The 20,334-nt window shown below is 41.8% G+C and overlaps 1 long non-coding RNA gene across 1 annotated transcript; it reads right to left on the bottom strand.

The window, feature by feature from the left end:
* Positions 1-3,896: 3,896 nt before the first annotated feature.
* LOC307100299 lies at positions 3,897-18,767 on the bottom strand. Its single transcript, XR_013813595.1, has 3 exons — positions 18,620-18,767; positions 8,051-8,177; positions 3,897-7,027 (listed from the first exon to the last, which is right to left on the bottom strand). It is a non-coding gene; the product is annotated as an uncharacterized lncRNA (long non-coding RNA).
* Between the last annotated feature and the right edge of the window lie 1,567 nt (positions 18,768-20,334).

The following is a 20,334-nucleotide window of genomic DNA, read 5'->3' as shown; positions in this document are numbered from 1 at the left end:
GATTGGAACTACTTTGTCTTTCAAGCCCTACTGATGGGATATATTTAATCCTTATTGAAAAGCAAAATCATATCTAAGTCGGTAAGTCTTTTCTGGTGACAAACACAGGGAGGGGCTGTGCTCACGGGACAAGACACCCAGGAAAGTTTCCGAAGAGGAACCTCCACCCAAAGGACTTGCCCTGCGTGTTTGTGCCCAGGGCAGATCCTGGGGGTGGGGAACGGGGACTTCATTCAACGATTCCAGAAGGCTATTCTCGGCCTTCCTCTCATGTAAAATATCCACAGAAAGAAAAAGAAATACATCTTTAAAAAGAGCAATCCATGGCCCTGTGGAAAAATGATAAATAGTTGCTTAATGATGCTGTGAACTGGAGAGACCAAGTTAGCCTTCAGGAACGCGAGGAAGGATCCGGGATTTCAGAAATGTATCGCTCCGCCCTGGGTCAGGGGGGCGGGGAGAGACGGGGTCCTGGATTGGAGACCCTGCTTCCCAGGCATCTAGACAACCGAGCAAAAACGGGTCCCCCTGAGGAGAAAGGAGGGGCTGAGGACCCTACAGACCACAGCGCCTCCTCTGCACAAACCCCGCAGACCGAGTCACGGTTTCCCCCGGTGACCCTCCCCCTCCCCGTGGTCCCCGCACCATCTGGGGAGACGCGGGGCTGCGGGCCGAACTCGCCGCGCCTGTGACCGGACAGGACACCGGGGTCCCGGCTGCCCGCCCAGCCCCGCGCTGCGAGCCCGAGAGGACGGAGGTCCCAGCGGAACCCGGGGAACTCGGGTCCGCAGACTTTGGACTTGACCGCCGGAGGCCAGGTCTGGTCACAGCCGGTTCCAAGCAGCCCCTGTCCCTGTCCCGGCACCCCCGGGCCCCACGCTCACCACCTCCCGGCGTCGGGGGTCCCCGGGCGCCATCCCTGAGGCTCCGCTGCGGGTGCAGGTGCAGGTGGGCTGGGCTGATGCTGCGGCTGAGACACCTGGACCGTTACCCGCAGGTGGGACGTGGCCCCGAGCGCCGCCGGGAGCGTCCACGCGGTTTCAGGAGCGTGCCTGCTGCTGCGCCCTGATTGGACAGCTTGCAAGGACCCGCCCCCCCGTTTCCTGAGTGACAACCGGGAAGGTCAGTGGGGCTAACTCGGGAGTAGCTTTTGCGGGTGGGCGGGACATGTCCCCTCGAGAGGCGGTTGCTTTTTAATTTTAATTTTTATTTTTGAGCGACGTTTGCTTTGAAATAAAACCTGTTCCTGGCCTTAGCGGGGCTGTGCTGTCTACCTGATCGCGGGACACAGGTGTGCGCAGGGAATTGCAGTTTCCAGACGGCGCGATGCCCTGTCCCAGCAAGAGGGGCGTCCAGGCGAGACCAAGCCCCTGGGACCAGAGGGTCAGAAGGCCTCCCTGGGTCAGGGGTTGACCTAGGCTGGGAGGCCATCCATCGAACGGTGATCCTTGTTTACAAACCCATTTAAAAATGACCTCACCATAAGCAATAAAGATTCTGGCTCCATTTTGATCCTTGCTGTCAGCGCTGTGGCTTCTACCAGTCCTTTCTTCACCTCCACACATGTGGTATTTTAGCAAATGAGTCCCAGGGCCGCCCAAGGTCTTCATTCTGCCGGGAAGTTGGAACTCGAAGCCCAGGCCCTGACTAACCATAAATTGTAAGATGTGTTCAATAAAACTCTCAGGTGTATATTTTACAATACAGGGAAATTTATTTAAGTGGTTTTTTTTTAAAACATATTTTTAAAAATTGATTTCAGAGAGGAAGAGAGAGGGAGAGAGAGATAGAAACATCAGTGATGAGAGAGAATCATTGATTGCCCTGACCAGGAATCGAACCGTGACCTCCTGGTTCAGTGTTACACCTCAACTGCTGAGCATTGCAGGCCAGGCAATTTAAATGGTTGTTGAGTGTGTGCCCGTGCCCAGAGATTTTGAAACATAAACAGCTATGGCATCCCTAAGGCAAATGAACTCCTATTATCACCAATATAAGAAAAAACAATAAAGGTTCTGGAAATGTGGGAGGTACCTGGAAACTCAATATATTTAATACATTGATTCAAAACTCTGAATACACTTATTTGAAAGGCTTATTGAGATAGAATACACATATTATACAATGCATCCCTTTAATGGGTACAATTTGTTGGGTTTTAGTATATTCACAGGTAAGTGCAATAAGCACCACGATTTTTGAAAAAAATATTTTGTTACCTCAAAACCAAACCCGTGTGCTTTAGCTATCATTTCTTTATCTTCCCATCTTCTAACTCCGAGCCACAGTTCCAGGCAACCTCTAAGTTTACTGTCCATAGATTTCCTTTTCTAGACTTACATATGAATATCTTTGCAACTGATTTCAATTACTTAGCATAATTTTTCAAGGAACATCCATGTTGTAATATGTATGGATACTTTGTTTTTATGGCCAAATAATGTGGACTTATATGGATAAAACATATTTTGTTTATCTATTTATTTCTAAAGGATATTTTATTTCTACCTTTTGGCTATTATGAATGACACTAGAGGCCCAGTGCATGATTGGATCATGCACTTGTAGGGTCCCCTACACACTTTCGCTTTTCGCGGTGGAGCTGGGTGCCTGTCCGCTGGTGCACCAGGCCTTTCAGAAGCCTCTGGCTAGGCGGAGGCTTCTGAAAGGCCTGGTGCCAGCGCAGACAGGCACCCAGCTCCCCCACTTTTGATGGTCCGTGGCCGCTGAGGGGAGCTGCCGCAGACACCTGGCTACCCTGCCATTGAGAGGCGCAGCTGGGTGTCCGTGGCAGGCCCCCTTAGTGGCAGCGGATCTGGCCATTGAGAGGCACAGGGGTGGGGGAGTCCCGCCCCCTGCACCTCTCAACAGCAGGGTAGCCCCCCTCAGTGGCAGCGGATCCGTGCCTCTCAATGGCCGGATAGACCACCCTGAGTCCCGCCCCCCAGCCTCCAGCCACCCAATGGTGGGCGTAGCGGAGTGATGGTAATTTACATGTTACTCTATTATTAGATAGGATTGCAATAAACTGTCAAGTACAAGATTTGTTTGGATGTATATTTTCATTTCTCTGAGGCATATACCTAGGAATGAAATGATGGGTGCTATGGTAATTCTAGGTTTAATTTTTGAGAAACTGCCACAGTTTTCTCTTTTTTTTTCTTTTTAAATATTGGAGCATCTTTAATGTGCCAGGTGCTAGGATTACAATGATGAAAAAGACAAAGTTGTGGTCCATAAGGATCTTCAACTCTTGCATCCCTGGAATAAAGCTGCCACACTGTTTTCTAACGTAGCTGCACAATTTTATATTCCCATCAGCAGTGGATGAGGGTTTCAACTTTTTCATGTCCTTGACAAAACTTATTTCACTTTTTTATTCTAGCCATCCTAGTAGTTCTGTCATGGTATCCCATTGGGGTTTTGATTTAAATGTCCTTGAGGACTAATGATGTCCAGCATCTTTTCATGTGCTCTTGGCTATTTATATATCTTCTTGGAAAAATGTCTATTTGCATCTTTTAATGTTTTATAATTTGGTTATTTTTTATTATTGAGTTGTAAGCGTTTGTTACATATTTTTGATACAAATCCCTATCAGATATGTGATTTGCAATTTTTCTCCCATTCAGTGAATTGTTTTCACCCTCTTGCTTTAAAATTTTTACTGTAAAAAAAAATATTTTCTTGATTTTTTACAGAGAGGAAGGGAGAGGGATAGAGAGCTAGAAACATCGACCAGCTGCCTCCTGCACACCCCCTACTGGGGATGTGCCCACAACCAATGTACATGCCCTTGACTGGAATCGAACCTGGGACCTTTCAGTCCGCAGACCGACGCTCTATCCACTGAGCCAAACCGGTTTCGGCTAAAATTTTTACTTTTAATTGTGGTAATATACACATAGTATAAGATTTATATTTTAAATTTTTTTTTGTGTTAATTCTCACCTGAGGATATTTTTTTCCATTGCTTTTCAGAGAGTGAAAAGGAGAGCGGCAGGGAGAGGGAGGGGGAGAGAGAAACATCACTGTGTCTCATTTCGATTGGTTGCCTCCCGCATGTGTCCTGACTGAGGCCAGGTATTGAACCTGCAACTCAGGTACGTGCTCTTGACAGGAAATAGAACCCTTAACTCTTTGGTGTGTGGACCGATGCTCTAATCATGGAGAAACACTGGTCAAGGCTAAAATTTACATGTTAGGTGTACAATGCAGTAGTGAGCAGTACACTGACATTGGGAAACTGATGTCAGAACTTTATTTATCTTTAAAAAATTTTTAAAGCCCTGGCCAGTTTGGCTCAGAGGATAGAGCTTTGGCCTGAGGACTGAAGGGAACTGGGTTCAATTCTGATCAAGGGCATGTACCTCGGTTGTAGGCTCAATCCCTGGCCCTGGTCATGGTGCATGAGGTAGGCAACCAATCCCATGTGTCTCTCTCACATTGATGTTTCTCTCTCTCTGTCTCTCCCCTTCCCTTCTACTCTCTCTAAAAATCAATGGTAAAAATATCCTCAGGTGAAGATCAATTAAAAAAATTTCAAAAAATTTTGTTATAGTTGACATACAATATTATATTAGATTCATGTGTACAACATAATGATTAGACATTTATATAACTTGCAAAATGATCATCCCAATAGGTCTAGTACCCATCTGACACCATACATAGTTATTACAATATTATTGACTACATTCCTTATGCTGTGTTTTATATCCTGTAACTATATTTATAACTGGCTATTTGTTCTTCACCTTTTCCACCAATCCCCCCAAACCTCCTCCCATCTGGCAACCATGAATTTGTTCTCTGTATCTATGAGTTTGTTAATTTATTTTGTGTTTTAGATTCCACATATAAATGAAATCATATGGTATTTGTCTTTCTCTGACGTATTTCACTTAACATAGCACCCTCTAGGTCCATCAATGTTGCCACAAATGGCAATATTTCATTCTTTTTTATGGCTGAGGTTAATTTCTATCAAGCTTTCTTATGTTACTTACATTTCTATTTATCTTCCATGGGAGTTTTCACATGTAAGAATGTGGATCAATTAAAATGTTTCCCATTGTGTGTACATTCAAGTTTTATTCAGTGAGTCATTTTATGCTTTTGATAGGAACTGGAATAACAGAAGCCTTCCCCACATTCTTCACTTTTATATGGTTTTCTAAAGGTTGTGATCAATGAAGGCTTTTCTATATTTCTTACATTCATGGGGCTTCTCTCCAGTGTGAGTTCTTTTGCATGTTTTGAAGGGACTGTGATCTCTGTAGGCTTTAGCACATTGTTTACATTCAAAGAGTTTCTCTCCAGTGAGATCTCTTTCATGTTTTTAAAGATAACTAAGATAACTGAATGCTTTACTACATTTTAAAAATACATATGATTTCTCTCCAGGTTGATTCCTATCATGGGTCTAAAAACTTAATATCTGAATTCTTTTCTAAATTACTTATATTCACGTTTTTTTTCCTCTAGACTGAGTCCTTTTATACCTCTCTGAAAGGTACTGTTATGTTTTCAGGTTTTCCCATGCTCCTCATACTTACAAGGTTTCTCTCCAGTTCTTTCACGTGTTTTTAAGGGACTGTAGGCTTTAACTTCATTGCTAACATTCATAGGGTTTTCGCCAGTGTGAGTTTTTTCATGTATTCCAAGACCAATGGACACCTGAATGTCACCACACATCTTATGTTCATAGTGTCTTTGCAGTGTGAGTTCCTTTATGCATCTGGAAATCCTCATGAAAATGGAAAGCTTTGCCACATTGTTTATATTCATAGGGTTTCTCTCCAGTATGTGTTCTTTCATGTTTCTGAAGATAACTGTGATCTCTGAAAGCTTTACCACATTGCTTACATTCACAAGGTTTCTCCCCTGTGTGAGTTTTTTTTTGTGTATGTGTAAGGAACTATAAAATTTGAAGAATTTATTACATTGTTTGCATTCATAGGGTTTCTCTCCAGTATGTGTTCTTTTATGTTTTTGAAGAGAAGTGGGATAAGTGAATGTTTTGCTACAGATTTTACATTTATAGGGTTTCTCTCCAGTGTGAGTTATTTCATGTATTTGAACATAACGGGAAGAGCTGAAGGCTTTACCACATGTTTTACATTCATAGGGTTTTTCTCCAGTGTGAGTTCTTCCATGCACTTGAACTTGACTGGAAGAACTAAAGGCTTTACCACATATTTTACATTCATAGGGCTTCTCTCCAGTATGTGTCCTTTTATGTTTTTAAAGAGAACTGGGATAAGTGAATGCTTTGCTACAGATTTTACATTCATAGGGTTTCTCTCCGGTATGAATTCTTTCATGGGTTTTTAAGGAACTGTGATCTCTGTAGGCTTTACCACATTGTTTAACTCATAGGGTTTCTCTCCAGTATGAATTCTCTCATGTATTTTTAAGGAACTGGGATCTCTGTGGGCTTTACCACATTGTTTACACTCATAGGGTTTCTCTCCAGTATGAGTTCTTTCATGTGCTTGAACATGACTAAAGCAATAGAAGGTTTGACCACATATTTTACATACATAGGGCTTTTCTTCTTTATGAATCCTTTTGTGTCTCAGTAAGAAACTGTAAGATGTGTAAGCTTTACCACAGTGTTTACACACATAGGTTTTGTCTCCAGTGACCATTATTCCACGTAATCCAAGTGAACATGGACAATTAAAGGCTTTCCCATGTTCTTTATATTTATAGGTTTTTTCTACACTGTGATTTCTTTCATGTTTTTCAAAATACTGGAGATAACTAAAGGCTTTACCACATTCTTTGCACTTATAAGGCTTCTCTCCATATTTTTGAAATTCATATGCTTTGTGTCCAGTGTGACATCTGATGTGCCTGTTAAGGGATGAATGCTGCATGAAAGACTTTTCCACACACACTGCATTCACATGGTTTCACTCCAGTGGTTTTGTTGTTCAGGCTGAGATTTGAAATAAGGCTGAAGTTTTCTCCACATTGAGTACTCTCTTTACTTCCACAGACTTTCTCTACCATTTGACTTCTGTAAACAATGAAAAGCACAGTATTAATGATTATTATTATTTTTGATTAATCCTCATCAGGTGCAGGGAGTGAACCTGAAACCCAGGTATGTGGCCTTGACCAGGAATCAAACCCATGGCCCTTTGGTGCATGGGCCCATGCTCTAACCACTAAGCAACAGCAGCCAGGGCAATGATTTTTCATTAATGATTTTATATTATATTTATTATGATTGATAGGAGAAGTATAGGTATTCTGTGTTGTCTGAATTTTCTGAAATTAAAAATACTGAATGTTTTCTAAAAAGACTTCACCCTTGCTATTATCAAACTGTGATATATATGCATATATACAGTTTATTAATACTGTTTCCAAGTTAATTATTTTGCAAACACTGAACATATATGGTACATTTGATAAAGTATTTTTGGTACAAATTTTCTAAGAAGACATTTAAAGCAGAGTTTATTAGTTTTGTTTGCTTCTTTTAAAAATTTCATAACGTACTAGAATTCCGCTTTCTATTGTCCAACTCACCTTAGTTTTCTTTCTTTTTTTCTTTTTTAAAAAAATATTTATTGATTTTTTACAGAGAGGAAGAGAGAGGGATAGAGAGTTAGAAACATCGATGAGAGAGAAACATCGATCAGCTGCCTCCTGCACACCCCCTACTGGGGATGTGCCCGCAACCAAGGTACATGCCCTTGACCGGAATCGAACCTGGGACCCTTGAGTCAGCAGGCCGACGCTCTATCCACTGAGCCAAACCGGCCTTGGCTCACCTTAGTTTTCTCCCCTGGTTTTTGTAGTGATTTTCAATGTCATGTTCTTCCCATATTTTTCCTAAAATCCAGACCCAGAAAATGAGTCCAAAGAATTCATATTATAGAAAAATAATTATCTTCTAGAATTATAATAAACTGTGACCAGGCTAAATTAATTTACCAACGTCTTTCCTTTCCACATTATACATCTTAGAACAATGCCGATGAGCAAGAAACACTTATTCTGTAATTGACAAATGAAGGAATGTCGTCCTTACCTATGGAGGCCACGTTCCTAAAGGTTTCCCTCATCACATCTCTGTAGAGCTTCTTCTATGAAGGCTCCAGTAAGGCCCACACCTCCAGAGTGAAGTTCACAGCCACATCCTCAAAGGCTACTGAGTCCTAAAACATCCCAATATGTGTAGAGTTGATGTGTGAGACTGACAGCACTGGATACCCAGACTCAATTTATAGGAAGGTTACATATGATTTGCTTGTCTCTAAATATTATTCTTATGACTTGATTATCAGAAATGTACTCTCTGTTCATACTTATTTTCTTATAAATTTAACACCATCATGAACACATGGAAATGACTTACACATTGTTACTGTGATCACATTACATTTTTTTTTCTAATGACAGGATTCACAGAATTTTTGGAAATGACAGAAATGCTATTCAAATGAAACAAATATTAGCATTTTTAAAAATTCTTATTATTTAAGGTATTACATATATTATCACATATGCCTCCTCTTCCCCCCATTGACCTCTCCCCGGCCACCTCCAGCAAATATTTTCATTCTAAGATCATGAATTCCTTGTGAGAAAAATTCTTTCATCTTCTTTATTACCCACCATTTTCAGCATTCCATGATGTAGAGGCTTAAATCTGCATGAGTTCTTAGTAAATAAAACAGAGTGAAGAACTGGAAGCTTTTCCTTCTTATCCCATCATCAAACATGAGAGTCCAGGAGGCCTGTGAAAATCACTTCCAACAAAGCCAGGTGACCATGTGTCCTAAAGTCCTCCGGGCCTTTACCCTAATCAGGGGCAGCTGGCTCAGTGTAAATATGCTTGTGGAGAAGCATTGTAACTTGTGTAGTATTTAAAAAAAAAGTATTTTATTGATTTTTTACAGAGAGGAAGGGAGAGAGATAGAGAGTTAGAAACATCAAAGAGAGAGCAACATCGACCAGCTGCCTCCTGCACACCCCCTACTGGGGATGTGCCCGCAACCAAGGTACATGCCCTTGACCGGAATCGAACCTGGGACCTTTCAGTCCACAGGCTGACGCTCTATCCACTGAGCCAAACCGGTTTCGGCTTGTGTAGTATTTATCACAGACTCAGTGCTTCCTTCTCTCTCTGTTCAGTTTAATGGGGCTGGAGAGTTATTTGGAATTTAGAGCTCAGACACAAGGACGAAGGCGTGAAAAGTTAGACCACAAAACCCCTATAGTCATGTGCTTAGGACTGCTTCCAGCCAAATTTTAGAACACATAGTGAGGGAAAGGGCCATAGGAGCTTTATCTGGTCAACTTCTAACAGTGTACCCTGGGACTTGCTGCCCTTGGGGAAGAGGTTAAAAGCTGTAGGTTATATTGGAATTCATTTAAGTCCCCAGCATTTGATGAGGAATTTGCCTATGATTATCCTATCTAATTAAAGAGTAATATGCAAATTGACCATCACTCCAACACACAAAGATGGCTGCCCCCATGTGGACACAAGATGGCCGTCACCAGATGGCCAGCAGGGGAGGGCAGTTAGGGGTGACCAGGCCGGCAGAGGAGGGAAGTTGGGGGCGACTGGGCCTGTAGGGAAGGGCAGTTGAGGGGGACCCAGGCCTGCAGGGGAGAGCAGTTCGGGGGGGAACCAAGCCTGCAGGGGAGAGCAGTTAGGGAGGACCAGGCCTGCAGGGCAGGGCAGTTAGGGGCAAACAGGCTGGCAGGGGAGCGGTTAGGCATCAATCAGGCTGGCAGGGGAGTGGTTAGGGGGTGTTCAGACTGGTAGGCAGAAGCGGTTAGGGGCAATCAGGAAGGCAGGCAGGTGAGCAGTTGGGAGCCAGCAGTCCTGGATTGTGAGAGGGATCCCAGATTGGAGAGGGTGCAGGCTGGGCTGAGGGACACCCCCCACCCCGTGCACGAATTTCGTGCACCGGGCCTCTAGTAGAATACATAAAGGAACAGTGCTTTCCTCTAAAAGAACATAAAATGGCCCTAGCCAGTTTGGCTCAGTGGATAGAGTGTCAGTCTGGACTGAAAGGTTGTGGGTTCGACTCTGGTCAAGGGCACGTATCTCAGTTGCAGGCTCAATCCCTGCCCTAGTCAGGTTAGTTGCAGGAGGCAACCAATCGATGTGTCATCTATGTTTCTCAATCTGTCTCTCCCTCTTCCTTCCAATATCTAAAAGTCAATGGAAAAATATCCTCAGGTGAGGATTACTAAAAGTATACAAAATTTCCATTCTCCAATTTTAGGAGAAGAAAATTTTCTGACAAGTCAGTCTGGAGGCTGCCCACCATCTTCTGGCACTTAAGGAACTTAGGAGCTGTCATACTCTATCTCGTTTAAAAAAAAATGTCCTGGCCTGTGTGGCTCAGTGGTAAGAATGCCGGCCCGAGCACCAAAGGGTCTTGGGTTTGATTCCTGGTCAAGGACACATACCTGGGTTGCAGATTCGATCCTGGGCCCTGGTCAGAGTGGGTGTGGGAGGCAGCCAATTGATGTGTTTCTCTCACATTGATGTTTCTCTCTCCCTCTCCCTCCCTTTCCTTCCTTTCACTCTCTCTCTCTCTCTCAAAAAAAAAAAAAAAAAAAAAGGAAAAAATATCCTTGGGTGAAGATTAATAACAACTACAACAAAACAAAAAGAAAAAGAAAATTACTTGAAATAAACTACCCTTCTTAGATCCACCAGATCCTTGAGCTCACTGGGGAAATGGTATCTCCATAATTAGGAAAGAGAAAAGATGGTATTTTGAACTATGCCTCAAACATTCTGTTTTCAATGAGGTCTGTACTCAAAAAAATTCCATTTCACCAGAGTCTATGCAAAGACAATGAAGAACAAGACAAACAGAACACAATATCCATGAAGCCTAAAACAACCGTCCTTAACATGAGCATTGAAATACACACAATGGTAATATCTGAAAAAAAGAAAGACAGAAAGAAACAGCAGGCAAGTGGAGTAATAATCACTGAAATTTCCTAAAATTAATAGATGATACACTGTGGATCAAGAAAGCTCTAAAACACTAAAAATATCCACCCAAGTATATCATATTCAAGTTAGACAAAAATCAAAGACAAAGGGAATATATTGAAAGAAGCCAGAAGTGAAAACAAATCTTAGGTATGGAGAAACAAAGATCTGAATTAAATTCAACTTCTTTTTAGAAACCATGCAAGTAAGAACAGAGTGTAGTAAAATATTGAACATTTTGAAGTTGATAAAACACTCTGCAGAATTTTATATCAAGGACAATAATCTTTCAAAAATAAAGAAGAAATAAGAATTCCTTGAGACAAAAATTGAGGGGATTAGCCACTAGTACCCCTACTTTAAATGAAACATTAAAAAATTCATCACAAAGATATAAGTGATAAAAGGTGGAGGATTAAAAATAAAATAAAAAGAAATAAATGGAGGTAAAAATCTTTTGTACTTCTTAAAATATTAGTAATAATGTGTTAAATATTATAAGCTCACGGGTAATGGAAATAAATGACAATAATGTGACAAGGGATAGTGATGGGGGAATTGGGAATAGTGTGGTAGGAGGTACTTGCATAAACAGTGAAGTGGTACAGTGTGACTTGACAGAGGATGTGGGTTGGTTGTAAATGTATACTCAAAACTCAAGGGAAACCAATAAAAAAGTTTTGTTTTTTTTTTTTTTAAAAATGTGACTGCTTTTCTGAAAGAGGAGAAAAAACAATTAGCAAAATCCTTAATTAAAGCCAAAGAAGGCAGAAAATGATTGAATACAGACACAATAAACAAGGGCAACAGATAGAAAACAGTTAAGGTTTGGCAAATATTATCCAATTATATCAATAATCACTTAAATTATCAATGCTCTCAATAGCATTGAAAGAGTAATATCAGATTTGTTGTCTATAAGAAACACACTTTAAATATAAAGACACAGATAGATTAAAAAAGGTAAAGGAATGAAGCAAAGTAGGCCATATCAACAGAAATCAAAGGACAGACAATGAATTATACAAAATAAAGACTTCAAACCAAGGAAAACTCAGAGATAAATAAGGACATTACATAATGACTAAGCCATCCGTTAGGTGTATGAACCTGGGTCAAACTGCATAAGGCAAGAGTTGATAGAATGTAGGAGAAATACATGAATCCACTACTGTGGCTAAAGACTTCAATATCCCCTTATCGTGAATTATAAATTCCAGTAGCAGAAAATCAAGAAGAACAGAGTGGAACTGAGCAGCGCTATGAAACAGCTGAATTTAGCTGTAATCTGTGGGATACTTCATGCCACAACAGCAGAATATACATTCTTCTCAAGTTTGCATGGAACATTAAACAAGACACAAGAGATCCTGGAACATAAAGCACACCTTAATATGGAAGAACAGAAATCATACAAAACATGCTCTTAGGCCACACAGGAATTAATCTAGAAATCAGTAACAGAAAGATAATTGGGAATACCCCAAATATGTGGAGATTCAACCACACATTTCTAAATAACATATAGGATCAAGGAAGAAATCTCTGGAGAAACAAAAAAACATTTTGAACCAAATAAAATAGAAGTACATCATAATCAAACTGTGAGATATAGCAAAAGTGGTGCCTACAGGGAAATTTAGGCCATTAAACAAATATACTAGAAAAAAGAATGATCTATAATCAATAATGTAAGCATCTACCTCAGGAATTAATAAAAAGAGTAAATTAAACCCAAAGTAAGCAGAATAAGAGAAATAATAAAAATTAGAAAATAAATCAATATGACTGTGGAAAATCAATGGAAGAAAAACATTTTAAAAGTTGCTTTATTGACAAGGTGAATAAAATTGGTAAACATCTAGATAATATAGCTAAGAAAAAAGGAAAGACAGAAATTACTAATATTAGAAAATAAAGGAGGGGGAAATAAAAAATAAAGGATTTGATAAAATTGAGCATCCCAGTTATGATAACAAACTAGCAATAGAGGGAAACTTCCACTTCTTGAGAAAGAACATGTTCAAAACATGTAAACTCATCACATTTGTTCCTTATGACATGAGTGTCTATGTGAAAGAGCCCACAACAACAGAGATAACTCCTGAAATTAATGCGAGTATAGTAAGGATTAAGGATACACAAGTTAACTGTTTTCCTATAGACCCACACAAATATACTGAACTGATCTTTAACAAAGGAAGAAAGACAATTCAATGGAAATATAAAGTATTTTAAATCGTGCTGGAAATAATGAAGATGCACATACAAACACACACAAAATCACAAAAACTAATAGAGACACAGATATTACACTACACAAAAATTAACTCAAAACACACCGCTGGTTTGTGTGGCTCAGTTGGTTAGACTGTCATCCTGTACAACTAAAGGTCATGTTTGAATCTTGATCAGAGCACATACCTAGGTTGCAGGTTTGGTTCCTGGTATGGGAGGCAACTGATTGACGTTTCTCTCTCACATAGATTTTTCTCTCTCTTTCCCTCTCCCTCTCTCTCCTTCACCCTCTCTCTAAAAATCAATGAATATGTTCTAGGGTGAGGATTAAAAAAAAAGAACAAAAAGTAAAACAAAACAACAACAACACACATTGTAGATCCAAATGTAAAATGCAAAAGTAATAAGCTCCTACAAGATAATATATAAGAAATTCTAGAAGCAAATAACAATGAGGTATCATTATGCACTTATTATATGGCTGGAATTCAAAACACTCAGAACATCAAATATTGGTGGAGATGTGAAGCTGCAGGTAATCCTCATTCATCGCTGGTGGGAATGGAATTGGAGACAGGAACTTTCAATACTAAATGTACTAGTACTCTTACTATGTATAGTAAGATCCAGCAATCACACTCCTTGGTATAAACCTAAATGAATTGAAACCTGATGCTCAAACCAAAACCTGTACATGAATATTTGTAGGTGCTTTATTCATAATTGGCAGGAGTTAGAGTTAAGCAAGATGTCCTTCAAGAAGCAAACAGACAGCCCTGGCTGGTTTGGCTCAGTGGATAAAGCATCAGCCTGAGGACCAGAGGGTCCAAGGTTCAATTCCAGTCAAGGGCACATACCTGGGGTTGCAGGCTCAATCCCTAGTAGGAGGTGTGCAGGAGGCAGCCAATCAATGATTCTCTCTCACACTGTTGTTTCTATCTCTCTCTCCCTCTCCCTTCCTCTCTGAAATCAATAAAAATATATTAAAAAAAGGAAGCAAACAGACAATCACTGATAAATCCATGCAATGAAATATTTTTCAGTGATAATAAAGAAATGGGGAATTAATTAGGCCATGAAAACATAGGTGGAAACTTAAAAGTACATTGCTAAGTGAAAGAAGCCAAGCTGACAAGGCCACACATTATATGTTCTGAGTATATGACAACCTGGATCAGACAAAATTATGAGCCAATAAAAATCTTTGCATTTGAAGGATTTAGGGGTTGGAGGAAAGAATGAATGAATAGGAGGAGCAACTCTCCAAGGAGTTCCATCATGTAGGAATGTGTATTGTCCTCCTGAATGTGTATGCACTCCCCAGTGCTGTGCATTCAGTGAATCCCAAGGAACAGCCCAGGGAACCAAGGAATCTGGGAGAAGGGTGACCTCCTATAGCACCATGGTTTCTTTCTTTCTCTTGCCACCTAGTGGCTGCCATCCTTGTTTCTTCTCTTTAAGGAATGACCATCTGATGGGCTCACCTCATTCACAGGGTATACACATCCTCATACCCCTCTTCCCCCAAGTCTCCCCCTAATGTGTGGGCAAACCCAGCCTCAGTCACACCTTCACTCTAAACACACAGTAGGGATATCAACCCAGGACTATTGTCATACTCTGCTCGCAACTCAGCGTATGATGAATATAAAACCCAGGCCCAATGGAGTCAACCATACGACACAGCTCACAGGAGGGGCTTCCCAGCAAGCAGCAGCTCCCAGAGCAGGAGCATCCAGGTTCTTATCAGCCTGACAGATAAGAAGGGCAAGGGGTTAGTGGGAGGAGTGAGGCTTACGTTTTCAGGAGTCAAATATCACGTGGGGCCTGACCATTTATGCCTGGAACAAACACAAGTATGGAAAATATGCATTCATCCTGGCTTGTTTGCATATAAAGACACTCTAACAGGATGAGCAGGATGTGATCGAAACTGGTTGCCCGAGGGCGAGCACAGGAGTAGAGCAGGATATGCCTGCGGTGACCTTTTTCAGTCAGTTTCCTTTCTTAGGCATTTTAACCCTTTGCACTCGCTTGCTTTTTTTCTCGATTCCTTTATTCCACTCGGGATTTAACTTTTTAAATATCCCAGATTTTACAAAGCGCGGCAGTAGAATAAAAATCTGGAGTTTCTTTTCATACAAACTTATTTATTTGGATTTTTTTATATTTCAAATTATCGATACATTCAAAGAGTAATTTTAATCTCGACATCCGAGTGCAAAAGGTTAAAAACATCCCAAATGCATTATTTATTTCAAATAAGGAGATAAATTTATATACACTGCATTTTCCCATGATTGATAATTATTTTAAATTAACTTTTGCTTTTAAAGTTAATTGAATTTTAACTTTTCTACATAGGAAACCACTCCAAGATTTAATCCTTTTAAACACTAAATGATATGAATGTACAGACCATAAAACTAAGGTACAAATCCCTTTCTAACTAAAAGGACAAAGAAGTTATTATGATAGTTTTCTCTCTGCTATATTTCCCACTGTGGATATTTTCAGGCATGAGTAACATATAATGCATGAGGGGTTTGCCATTCAGCCCTGAAATATATTAGAAATTCCAAATATGTACCTAAGAGGTATTTTTCTCTTATGAATAAAAATAAAAATTAAAAAATTTCCCTCACACTTATTAAAGTAGGAGTTCATTTTCCTTAGGAATGGTTTGCCCTTTTCAATGTCAAAGTTCCATAGTGATCTGAGCACACACACACAAAAATGACCTAAAAATGGAAAAAATGCTCATCTGACATCTTCAGGTTCTTTTGCCTAAATGAAACCAAAATTCTATTTATTTCCACAGTTATCTTATTCACATGGTACCTCTCAATCAAGTTATATTTTGAAAGCCCAAATGTTAATGGAAACTAGCATCAAAGAGCTGCAATACTCAATGGCTAAAGGAATACGAAGGAATGAAACAAACACTGGAATCAAATCTAATAAGCAGTCTGCTTCCCTATGGTTAGGGAGAAAACACACCCCACATTCAGAAAGTTGAACATAATGGCAAACTTAAGGTGTAGTACTCCTGCTTGAGACAGAACCCCTGGAGTGGGTCAGTCCCTGGGGGAGGCAGGGAGAGGCACCTGAGCAGCCCTAGGAATGAACTCTGGGAGCTCCACACACCTTCCCCTTTCCTGTAAGCACGGAGCGCTCCCTCCCCCAGCCTCCATTCTCACAAGTGAGGCAACTCTAAGTCTGATTGAGCTTAACTTCTGACCCAAATGCTCTCCCAGTTCATAAACACTTTGTCCAGGAGACAGAACCCCTCATTTCATAGATCTCAATGTGCACAAAGTACTGAGTGCACCTACAGTGGATGGAAAACAAACATAAGATCTGCAAAGGTCTAGGCCTACAACCACAACTTCCCTCCTTCCCCTCCGGTGCAGCTGCACCCCCAGCTTTCCAGGGCTGTAGTTTCTCTCAGTATAAAGGCTCCTTCCCTGGGGGGTGTGAGCAAGTAGGACACCTGTGGGGGAGGCTCCCCAGGAACAACTTGGGGGCCGTTAAGTACTTCCCTTTGCAGGCTCAAGGGGTCTTAGCTTGGGTCACTGACCACAGACAGGCCCCTGCTTCAAACTGGAGTTGCTTTGGAACACCATTGCTATTGTAAAGGATACAAACTCAGCCTTTAAACAAAGCAAAATCATGAAAACCCAACATTTATAGAAAAAGGAAGAGAACTGTAAGGGTCTTCTACAAATTCAACTGGAAAACTGCAAATATCTATTCTATTCAGAGAAAGATATAATTTAATTATACTTCTAGAAAAAGACTCCGATTGATAAATAATCAATCACACTTGAACATGTCTGCTCTGCAAGTCTAAACCCTGCAGTTTGATTTGAAAATACTCCAAACTAAAAAACGGACCTCACTCTTTTACTACACAGGCTCCGGGGAAGAAAGTGTGAAATAAGAATATCTAAAAATAAAATGTAATCATGGAACGTTTTATTTTTTAAAAAATTCAGTATTTTTGCCGAAACTGGTTTGGCTCAGTGGATAGAGCGTCGGCCTGCGGACTCAAGGGTCCCAGGTTCGATTCCGGTCAAGGGCATGTACCTTGGTTGCGGGCACATCCCCAGTAGGGGGTGTGCAGGAGGCAGCTGATCGATGTTTCTCTCTCATCGATGTTTCTAACTCTCTATCCCTCTCCCTTCCTCTCTGTAAAAAATCAATAAAATATATTAAAAAAAAATTCAGTATTTTTTGTGTGTGCCTGTTTGGAATCCATTGATTAAGTACATGTTACCCCTATTGAAAAACAGACACTTAAATAAGTAAGTAAATCTTTTTTTTAAAAAATATATTTTATTGACTTTTTACAGAGAGGAAGACAGAGGGATAGAGAGTTAGAAACATCGATGATAGAGAAACATCGATCAGCTGCCTCTTGCACACCCCCTACTGGGGATGTGCCCCAACCAAGGTACATGCCCTTGACCCGAATCGAACCTGGGACCTTTGAGTCCGCAGGCCAACGCTCTATCCACTGAGCCAAACCGGTTTCAGCAAGTAAGTAAATCTTTTCAAGGTGACAAGCCTAGGGAGAAGCCACACACACAGGACACAACACCCAGGAAAGTTTCCAAACAGGAACCTTCACCCAAAGCACTAGGGTTCCGTACCCAGGATCCATCCTGGGGGAGAGGTGCAAGGATTTCAAGCAACAGAGGTCCAGGTGAAATCAATTAATATTTTTATTGATTGCAGAGAGGAAGGGAGAGGGAGAGAGAGACAGAAACATCAACGATGAGAGAGAATCATTGATCGGCTGCCTCCTGCACGCCCCCCCCCCCCCCCCCCCACTTGGGATCAAGCCCAAAACTCTGGCATGTGCCCTGACCGGGAATCGAACCATGACCTCCTGGTTCATAGGTCGACAATCAACCACTGGGCCACACCTGCCCTACACAGGTGGTTATTCTTGCCTTTTCTCTGCTGTAAAATATCCAAAACAAAATACAAATCTCTCTCTCTCTCTAAAAAAAAAAAAAAAAAAAAAAAAGAGCCATCCACGACTCTGTGGAAAAAGAAGAAACTATTGAGTCTGTTTGAAATGCACCACGGAGGACAAATCGTTGGTAACGATGCTGTGAATCGAAGAGGGGAAGTTGGCTTGGGAATTCGAGGAGGGATCTGGAAATTTAGGAACTTGTTGCCAGTCCCAGGAAGAGACAGGCTGGGGCACAGAAACATTTGGGAAACTCAGGGGAGAACGGAGGGCCTGGGGATCACACAGACCACAGCCCCTCCCACGCGCGAACCCGGGACACAGAGTCACGACTGTCCCCTGCTGACCCTCCCGGTCCAACAGGTTCCAACCAGCCGTCGTTCCCATCTCTGCACCCCAGCGGCACTTACCATGTCGAGGTTTCCTGCGTCTCCCCGAGTCCTGCCTACGGGCCTCTCACAGCGGATTACAGCCGGATTACTGCGCGACAGACCGTGCACCAGGGCCACCCGGGACCCTGAAGGACTGGCGACACCCGATCCCCAGCGCCGCTGGAGCAAGCTGAGCTGGGACGCCCAGGACTTCTCCCGGCGTTGCCCCTCCCACCTGCCCCGGCGGCGCCCCTGACTGGACAGTTCACAAGGCCGCGCCCCCTTGGTCCTGAGTGACAGCTGACGGGAGGACGCTTGGCTCCGCGAAACAAGCCTCCACTGGACAGCGTGGGCCTGACCTCGCCTGTTTCGTGGCACTTAAACAGGAGTTTTTCATGGCCTGGGACAGCCTCTATTGCTTTCTCCAAGCTGTTTGTGGATGCAAGGGCACAGGCCTGCACAGGGAATTCCCGACTGAGTTTCCAAGTGGTGCAAGTTAAGTACAGAGCAGGAGGGCAGTCCCGGCCAGGCCACACTGCAACAAGGTCTTATGTCCAATAGGGGTCAAGGGCTTGGCTTAGGGTGTAAGGCCACTCATGGAACTCTGACCCTTTCTTAGAAACTCACTTAAATGCGGCCGCACCATGTATAATAAGGAGTCTGGCCCCATTTCAGTCTTTGAGCCTTGCAACCCTTGAGCCTTGAACCCACATCCCTTCCCCACCCCCTTTCGTTTGGTCCTTATGAAAAAGAATCGCAGGCCTGGCCGGGTAGTTCAGTAGCTCAGTTGGTTAAGAGCATCCTCCGGATGTACCAAGGTTGCGGGTTTGATCCCCAACCATGCCACATAGAGGAGTCACAGGAATCAAGCAATGAATGCAGGAGGGGTGGAGCAACAGGCTGATCTTTCTTCTTTCTCAAAAAAAAAAAAAAAAAAAATCTTTTGAAAAGAAAAAGAATCCTAGAGCACTGGCCTCCGGTGGGAAGTTGGAACCTGGCAGTCCTATCCTGGGCGCTAGGACCCTTCTCAGTCTAATCAGAGGGTGTGAAATGTGTTCATTATATTCTCAGCTGTACATTTTACACAAGAAGAACATGTAATTTAGATGAGTTTTTATTAGTCCATAAAGAATTTTGAAATGTAAATGACTGTAATATCCCTAAGACAATTGATTTCTGGTTTTAATAATATAAGAAAAAATATTATGTAAATTTGGGATGAACCTGGAAACTTTTGTCTCCCAACTTTCTTGAGTATAACTAATAAAATTGTCTACATCTAAATATTACAACGTGTCCTGTACTTGCTAAAACAGTGGATTAGTCATTCTCACCACACACACATAGAACACTTCACGGTCTCCTGCAAGTCAGAGACCCGAAATCGTGGTCTTTCTGCCTGGAGTTGTTCACATCAATAGGATGAGACAGTATTCGGTAAAGCGAGTCAGAAACTTTATTCCTTGGCCAAGGAACAGAGAAGGACACACGAGTGCTCTAATGATTCCGTCTCTCAGGTTCTGGGGAATTAGGAAAGTATTAAAGGGTGGGGGGAAGAAAAGGGGTTCAGGGGTGGGGATTCCCTAGGGAGGGTGGAGAATTCTTGGATTTCCAAGGGAGCATGCACAGTTCCAAACAAGCTTGGAACATGGCTAGCCACACATCACACATCTCATTTCAATGTTAAATCCCTCCCCTGGGCGTGATCTTTAGTATGCTAATGAAGAAAATTCATCAGAAGGTCTCTTGGAAAG

The sequence above is a fragment of the Cnephaeus nilssonii genome (genome assembly GCF_951640355.1).
Source record: "Cnephaeus nilssonii genome assembly, chromosome: 5".
NCBI classification, from domain to species: domain Eukaryota; kingdom Metazoa; phylum Chordata; class Mammalia; order Chiroptera; family Vespertilionidae; genus Cnephaeus; species Cnephaeus nilssonii.
The sequence above is the reverse complement of the archived record's forward strand: the minus strand, read 5'-3'. Positions and strand labels throughout refer to the sequence as shown.